An 8,785-nucleotide genomic window follows, 5' to 3' on the forward strand; every position below is an offset into this window, starting at 1 on the left:
CATGCCACACCAGTACACATGGAAAGTAGCCATATTTAAACTAGCATTTGCTCATCAAAGATTACTCCATCGGGTTCTGACCTCATAGGGGAGGGAGAGAGCCTGGGATGTATGTTTTGTCTTTATTGTTTTGAGCTCTGTACATGTTAATAGATGTAAATAATATATGATGTAGAGTTGAAATGTCATGAAGGTTTGTTTGTTTATGTCTTGTCACCTGTTTGTAACTTATAGGTTTTCCCCTAAAATGATATGTTCCAAAAATAGGAGGAGCCAAAGCCTATAAAAGAGGCAGCCATTTTAGGGGCAGGGGAGGGAGTGTGGAGAGATTCAATCTCGTTTGTGTTTTTTGGTCCTGTACATCGGCATAGCCAACTTACATTCGTGTATTGCAAATGTATTTTCCTCTGTATTATATTTGGATTATTTTTCTGTCTTCACTATTGCCACTGTATGTATTTATATTTTTCCACTTTGGGAGTTAAAACAACTCTGGACTGTGCATTTTTGTCCCTGTCACTTATTTTACACCTCTGTCCGCTGGTACATCCTGACAATAGTGTCTTATATGTGACCTGATGACCCCTTTGAATAAAAGTATCATTTGTTTGTTGAACGCACAGCCTTGCAAAGTACACTTCTTTTATTTATTTTTATTTTATTGATTTATTTGATAGGGATTATGCATATAAATTAACATTGTTGTATAAAAATACATCATGTAAATATGCCAGAATTAGTCAAAATAACTACTTTTCATCTGCAGTCCCTAGGCAGGTAACATAAGACTAACAAGAAGACAGCCCACAATCAAACAGCATTCATTCACTATAGAGTAAAATATACACATAATAATGACATGTACATTGATAAAACAAAAAGACACATAATGGCAAAGACATTGTTCATCCACCTCTATACTGCATTCAATAAACAGTGAAAATGTATGGGTGATAAATGTGTGAGTACATGTCTGGTTTTCTAGAAGCAACTGTTTTAAGTGAGTTTTAAAGGTTTTCAATGTAGGACATTCTCTTATTGGAAGGGGCAAACTATTCCAGAGTTTTCTGCCTATTACTGACAATACGTTTTGTCCAAAAGTGGTGCGCCTAAATGGTATCACACTGTCCCCTTTCACAGAGGCCTGTGTACTCAGTGGTGGAAATGGCCGAAAGTTGTTGTTGTTGTTTTTTAGTTGCAGTTCAAGAGGTCACAAAAACCTTCTAAATAAATTGTCCCCAGGTTAAATAAATCTGTTGAATGTTTTGGATGGTTACTGTACATCTCAGTTTAGTGCTTTGAAAATGAACAATTAAACATGTAAAGGTGAATCTAGTTATAAGGCAGTTATATATATACATATATATATATATATATATATATATATATATATATATATATATATATATATATATATATATATATATATATATATATATATATATCAATTAAAAAAAGTAACTAATTAATCGCACATTCAACATCTGCGTTTTTAATATTTTTTCATTGTAATAATTCCACAGTTACTCTCCAAATTTATGTAGAAACAACTTAAAGACAGTATATTTGAAATATTTGTTGTAATGACACATTTTTATGAAAACTGCTACCGATGTCTCTGAATTTTTTTTTCTTCTTTTAAAACATTAATGATAGACATTCAACATTATTGTATAAATAAAAGCTATATCAATTCCAAGTGAACTTAAAACAATATTCACACAAACCTATTATAAAAAATGTCTGGGGGTCATTTGGAACATTTCAAACTTGTGTGGGAAAAGGTTACACAAACAAGGCTTTTGTTACAGTATATTTTTTTGGAAAAAAAACATTCTACATTATTTTCTGAATTCTACATTTTGTCTTCGGTTAGTTCAATAATATAGCCTACGCATCATTGATAAACCCTTGTTATAAAAAAAATATATTAATAATTCTCTCTAATTGGCCTCATTAGCAAAGCCCGCTAAAAAACACAAGACAAGCAGGGCCGTAACCACACCACCACACACATTGTAATATCAGAAAGCTTTATTAATGTTTTTACTGTAAAGTTGTGCACAAATTAATACAGTTATATAAAATGGCATCATTTTAAAATCCACTTTTAAAAAATATCTACATTTCTCATTTTCATTCATGATGATAAAGTGAACATGTGCTTTGGTTTAGTGGAGGATTGCTGCCATCTACTGGAAAACAAACACTTTTAAAATTAAAATAATACTATTTTTACCTTTATGTGTAGACATTTTAGACAATCATTATTATAACAATAGAAACATCTCTTATCATTTTTGGGGTGCGTGGTGAGATATAAGTAGCTAAACATTTAATATTTGACAACTGTTTATGATAGATGTATTCAACGACCCACAGTAATAATACAGTGATGTAAACTGTTCATTTTTTTTTTAATGGAATTTATAAGACACGTTTTGCACTTTTGACATAGTGAATATTGAATGTGTGCATATTTTAAATAAAATACTATTAGCAAAGAGTTCAGCCTAAATGGATTACCTCACATCTAGGCTACAATTAGACTAGAACTGCTTTTACCATTCTTACTTCTTTCTTCTTCTTCTTTTTCTTTATTACCTTAAATCCCTTTTAATCCTTATTTTATTTTCCAGGTATCATTACATGCTTGGCCTGTGTTTTCATTGCATTTCCAATTTTGACCAGCATGGGTCGCCATTTGTGTGTGTTTTGTGCATATCTCGCATGCATTTCTGAATTACAGTGTGCGATTCTGGATCTGATTTCACTCGATATAACGGAAATTCAAGCTCTTTTCGGGAAAGACGGGAAATCATTTTTAGATGACCATTTATGTATTATTATTATATTTATAGACAGGATCATTTCAGGCATGTTAACACAGCTTTATCATTTCAAAGTTTCTGTTATGGCATCTGTTAATGTTGTGAATTCTCCATGTTCAGCATAATAACCGGAGATGCGCGCAGAATCAGCGCTGCACGTTACAAAATATTGCGCAACATGCGCAGCTTACGCTCATTTAGTAGACTGAGAATATGCGTAGCGCTAGTCGCTGGATTGCTCGCACTTTAAGGACATTGTATGAGTAACGTACAAGTAAGTCCAGTGTTATTTGAATATTAATGTTGTATTACAAGTGTATTCGTTGCAGATACTGTTTATAAGTTTTATTCATTTATATTCATGCAATCTATTTATCTCACGTGAGTTATGCGCTGAATCATTGACGTCAATCCTTTGAAGTTTAATATAGCGATCGCTATCACTTGAATGAGGATGAAGACACTTTATGTTGAGTTTATTTATATCACTTAAGTGATTTATATGTTAATTATTATTTCTCTTTAACTGTTCTAGATCAACCTTCCACATGTCCATGTGTTGATACAAAGCAATCATTAAAAGGCTATCACCCAGATAGCAAAAAATATCGGCACGGCTTCTTTTTGCCGCCGGCCCTAAGCTGTCGGCTATAGGTGCGTCCCGCTGGCGGTGATGAAACGTTTGCCGCCGAATACGTCACTCCCATTTCTTGCGAGATGCCGCGGCCGACTAGCCGGCGGGCCGCCGGCTTCATTTTCTCTGGCGGTTGCCTCCGCCTAATGGACCGCGGCCGGCTGGCGGCAAGCCGCTGTGAAATACAAGGATTTCTACTCTCAAATTCGACCAGCCACGTTGGCTATGTTTGGCTTGTTGGGAAATAGAGTGGAACTGACAGCATTTTAACTAGTTCTCACATTTGAAGCGATTATAAAATCATAATAGCCTATATGTGAATTATATCAAATATTAGTTTTTTTTGCTCCAAAGCCATTAGGGTTTATAACAGATTCTTGACTCTTGATTCCATGATAAGGTTAGGTTTAGGAAATTACATTTAAATTTTCACTTGATTATTTGCATGTCGAGTGTGTTTAAACAGTGTTGGTCAATTTGACCCATAATGGATGTAGGCTAATACTTTTTTTTTTTTTAGCATAATAGGAGGGTTAAGAAAGTTTGAAAGTTCATTTTAGGATAACACTTATTTTTGTATTGGCCTTTTTTCTATTTCTTTTTGGACTGACTTTAAAATAGACATGACAAAAAATTAGAACTAACTTCATGACATTTTACTTTGTTTTCAAAACCCATATTTTTCTGAAAAACAAAAATATATTATTAATTATTTAGGAAAAATTCTACATTCATAAGACAAGAATAACTCAAAAGAAGCCCTCTAATATTACCTCTTATAAAGCTGATTTTTACAATATTTGAAACCCTCTCAAACATGAGGTCGCAAAACAAAAAGCTTACAAAAACAGAAACCTGAAAGCTTTTCAATTTCATGTGACTGCCTTAATATTATAAAGTATTTTCTATCTCAGAATTCTTATTTTTATTATTTATTTTATATACAGTGTTACATTTGTTGTTATTCTTTGTTCTACATATTCGGAACTGTACCACAATGCTTTATTATTTTTATTTTTCTCTCATTGTACTTTTTGTATTGTACTTGTCTATACATGTACTAATTTAAATAAAAATAAAATAAAAAAAAACAGAGAAGTACCTCCACCGGCCGAGAGGGGCAGTATACTTAAAAAAGACGGAAGACAAACCGGTAAAACATACAGATTTACCAACAGCGGCCGCTCATCACATGGTTTTAGTATTTGAAGAGAGGAGATCAGAAAATATCCTCGACTACGAGCGTTTAAGTAAGTACATGTTTCCTTTTTGTGTCACACAATATTATGTTCATTTTTGATGTATAGCTATACCGGTAGGTTGTTTTAATTAGTTTGTTCAGACACGCACGCTGATATAGTGCACAATACACAGTGTTAGCTAACACGTGCTGTTTCGCCTTTTTTACACACTGAGTTCAAGCATGTTCTACATGTTAAAATGTATCTAGCTACTGTAGGTAAGTTAGCCAAAGCTTTACATCTAGAAAGACTTAAGTTTAACTTTTGGTGTTTTCTAACAAAACAGAATGATGTATATAGGTTATTTAAATTATTTTGTTAGTCCGAACAAGCATGCTGCTAACGTTAGGTCAGTTTTAGCAAGTGTTAGCTAACATGTGCTGTGTTGCTACTGTTCTTCTAGCATTTAAGGTCATTTATGAGTTATTTCTCTGAACTGCTGTACTTATTATGTTTGAGGACAATGCAGTTTACTTGAATCACTACACTGAATGAATACATTTTACTGTTCCACATTTGGCTGACCAGTTTTTCCCCCCACAGCATAGCTACTGTATATTCTGTATTTAACGTTAACAATGCGGTTTTGTTCACATTTTCTTGCAGATACCTTGACCAGAGCACAATCGGTTATCTTCATCCAAGAGACCTATTGTTGGACAATCGTTTCGGCTTTCAAGGTAAATAAATTGTTAGTCACAATGTCTAGTTACTGGGCTATAAGGAGAAGAATATTGAAAGGAGTTGAGATGGACAAACAGGAAATTGCAGATGTTGGAAACTTTAACAGTATGGAAAATTGTGCCTGTAGTTGTTGTTATATATATATATATATATATATATATATATATATATATATATATATATATATATATATATATATATATATATATATATATAATTAAAATAAAATATTTTTTATGTAGATTTCCAGAATGAGAACCAAGCCCTGAGGGAAAGCAATGCACGAGCAGGTGAGAACATGCACTCTTTCTTAAATTTTACTTTTTTGACTGTGATGTAGGTCCAAAATTACCAAATGCCTTTCATTTTGTAGCTTCGGATGACAGCGGCTCACTTCATGAGCAGGTGAAGCAAGTTGGGACAATGTTGACGACGTTTGCTCGTACTGGGCAATCAGGTACAACTTGCAAACAACACCTGTGGTTGTTGGTTTAATTCCCACTGGGGCCACCTGTACATGTAGTAGACCTAGTTGTAAATGTCATAGTTTAGTAGTTGAGGGACCAGGACTGACTGCTTTATTCTTTTATTCTGTGAACCCCTGTAGGTGCAGATCAGACCCTAATGCTGCGACGTCTTGGAGAGTTTGGCGATGTTGTGCATAGCATGGACAACAAAATGGACACTATGCTGCAACATTTCAGTGCCAATGTGTCTTTTGGAGAGTTATCCCTGCCAGGGGGTCTGTTACTCCCCCTAGACAACCCATTTGGCGTTGCTTGACAACAGTTTGAGGCAGGATAAAGAGCTCCAGTAAGTGTGCTGATTTTGTTTATAATGCTGTAGGGTAATCTAAAAAGTAAAATTTAAGATTGTACACTGCATATTCTACAGTCTGAATCACAGCCTGTCACATTTTTATATTTATGTATGAGAAGCTTCAGAGATATGTAATTTGTAACACTTTTTTGTATTTTCAGCTTCGGTTTTTGGCAATCAAATGTGGGAGGGACCTAAAGACAACCGTGTGGCGAATGCTTTAGAGTATCTTCTCTAATCACCTTTCCATTAATACAACCTGGACGGGTGTAGGGGATAAAGCATGTTTTAGAGACATGTTCCTGAAGACCATTGTTCAAAGTAATATATATATAAATATATAAATTTGTTATATATTTAAGTAGATGTGTGTGGCCTTATGACATTCACATGGAATGACAGATCTGTATTTTCTACAGGAGCCATCCGGAAGAACCCGGCAACCCAGGATGCCACTGATGAGGCGGTCCAGGTTAGCGCTATGCGTTACCTGAAAGGAGCATCTGATCGTGAAGGTGGAAAAAGACGCCGCACAGCTGAGAGGGACCCACAGCCGACCTCTTACACCTAGGCTGACTACTGACACCTGGAACCCTTTCTTTATCCTGCAGTCAGTAACATCAAGACCCCTAAAGAAGCCAGAAGTTTCAGGCTACACTCACCCAATCCACACTGTTCACTGTGGAAATTACTTTTTTTTTATTCCCTGTGACCCTGCCTTGAAGGCAGCTCCTTGGATAGATATGGGATGGCGAGGTTGTTTGTCCTTTATATAGGCGCACAAGAAATCACTGAAGATAAGCCAATTTGCGCTGCCTCATTCTGGAGGTCGGGGAAAACCGGAGAACCCATAGTCAGGCTTGTTATAATGTTCTGTTCTACTACTGTTCTATTCTTCTCCAGAGCTTTACTCTAAATTATTACCATTTATGCTATTGTTAGAAATGGCTTGTTAAATGTGATGTTATACCTCGATTTATTTGGTATCCTGCACATTCTTTGGTACCAAATATCCTCATTATTTGATATAATATTTAATGGTAATTCTTTTCATCCCAGAGCTGACCTATTTGTTATTAACAAATATTGTAAGTGTTATAATTTGCTTGTAAGGCTGTTTTTTTTTTTTTTAAACCAAAATTTAATTGGAAACATGCAGGTTCTTTAGTAAAAATGTTTTTTGTTATTTATAGGCCTATTTAAGCTTATTTATTGTCTGTTATATTTAATTTATATTATCTTGTATCATTGATAGTTAATGTACTTTGAAATGTGGAATAAAAATGCCAAATGGGAATTTATCTGGTTTGTTCAATTATTATCCATCATAAACTGCATGTTACAAATATATGAATAATAAATAAATATATATATTATTTATTACACAATAAGCGGAGGCAGATCGTTCGAAAAAAGCGTTTGCCTCCGCCGGGCCGCCTTCTGGTATAAAGGCGGCGGAACGGCGGTTTGCCTGCGGGCCGGCGGCGGTACGAAGGCGGTAGGAAGCCGGCTGCCGCTTTTAAAAAGCGGCTGCCGCCGGCGGTGCGCCGTCAAACGTGTTTGCGATTACGCAATTCTGACGCTTCTACAGCCGCCGGATCACCGCCGGTGGTCCGCCGACTCATTGCTATCTGGGCATCTATCCATGACTCTGAGTTCTCTGACAAGAACACTGTGGCGGTCAGTGCACATTGATCCAGATATATCCTAATTCAGAACAGTTAAAGTAACGGGTTTTGGGTAAAAAATCACAGTTCATCATTCCAGATAATTTACCTCAAGCACGTAACAATGGAGAAGCATTTCCATTGGCTGCAGTCTGCCGGTATTGGCCAATCAGAAAAGTTGACATTGTGCAGCCTTTATCACAAAATATTCTGCTACTTCTTTATTATTATTCATTACATTACGTGTATATGTGGCTATTATATTGTAGAATATTGAGTTGCTAAAATATACAAATCCTTTTAATTAAAAATAAAATAAAATTTAACCTTTTTTTTTTTTTTTTTTAGCTGGAACTCCGTCCTCCCTCGAAACCCCTTTTCCACCTCTGCGTGTACTACCACCGCTTTGGAAGAAGCCATGAAGCGGAGGGGCATTAGAATGTGATACCTTCATATTTTGTTTAGTAAACGCCATACAGAACATTTGTTTATGTTTAGGTACTAGAGACATGACTTAGTGAGCCATTGCAGATGTAAGTGTGGATGCTATCTCTTGGTAGTTCTTAGCATGTGTAAAGATTACAGCATATCTGCATACATCTGAACATCAACATTTTGACATGCCTCTGGCAGATCATTTATATACAGTGTAAACACGATTGGACCAAGTGTGGAGCCTTGGGGGACCCCTACTGGACATTCACAGAATGGGGACTTTGAATCATTAACACAAACACGTTGCTTTCTACTGGATAGGTATGATTTTATAGCCTGGATGCCAGCCGAATTTAGCCCCGCCCACAATTTTTTTTGCTCGGGCAATTCGGTCTGGACTCGCTCCATAGAGGAGTAATTATGCCCGAACAGAAACAGTTTGGACCAATGAAATTGTCAGGGCGGGCTTGAGAC

The 8,785-nt window shown here is 35.7% G+C and overlaps 1 long non-coding RNA gene across 1 annotated transcript; it reads left to right on the forward strand.

The window, feature by feature from the left end:
- The first annotated feature begins 4,512 nt into the window (after nucleotides 1–4,512).
- Nucleotides 4,513–7,509, forward strand: LOC307128034. The gene is made up of 7 exons (XR_013816725.1): nucleotides 4,513–4,715; nucleotides 5,313–5,386; nucleotides 5,633–5,680; nucleotides 5,764–5,847; nucleotides 5,998–6,203; nucleotides 6,371–6,530; nucleotides 6,629–7,509. It is a non-coding gene; the product is annotated as an uncharacterized lncRNA (long non-coding RNA).
- The last annotated feature ends 1,276 nt before the right edge of the window (nucleotides 7,510–8,785 follow it).

Source organism: Gobio gobio (genome assembly GCF_949357685.1).
Source record: "Gobio gobio genome assembly, chromosome: 6".
Taxonomy (NCBI): domain Eukaryota; kingdom Metazoa; phylum Chordata; class Actinopteri; order Cypriniformes; family Gobionidae; genus Gobio; species Gobio gobio.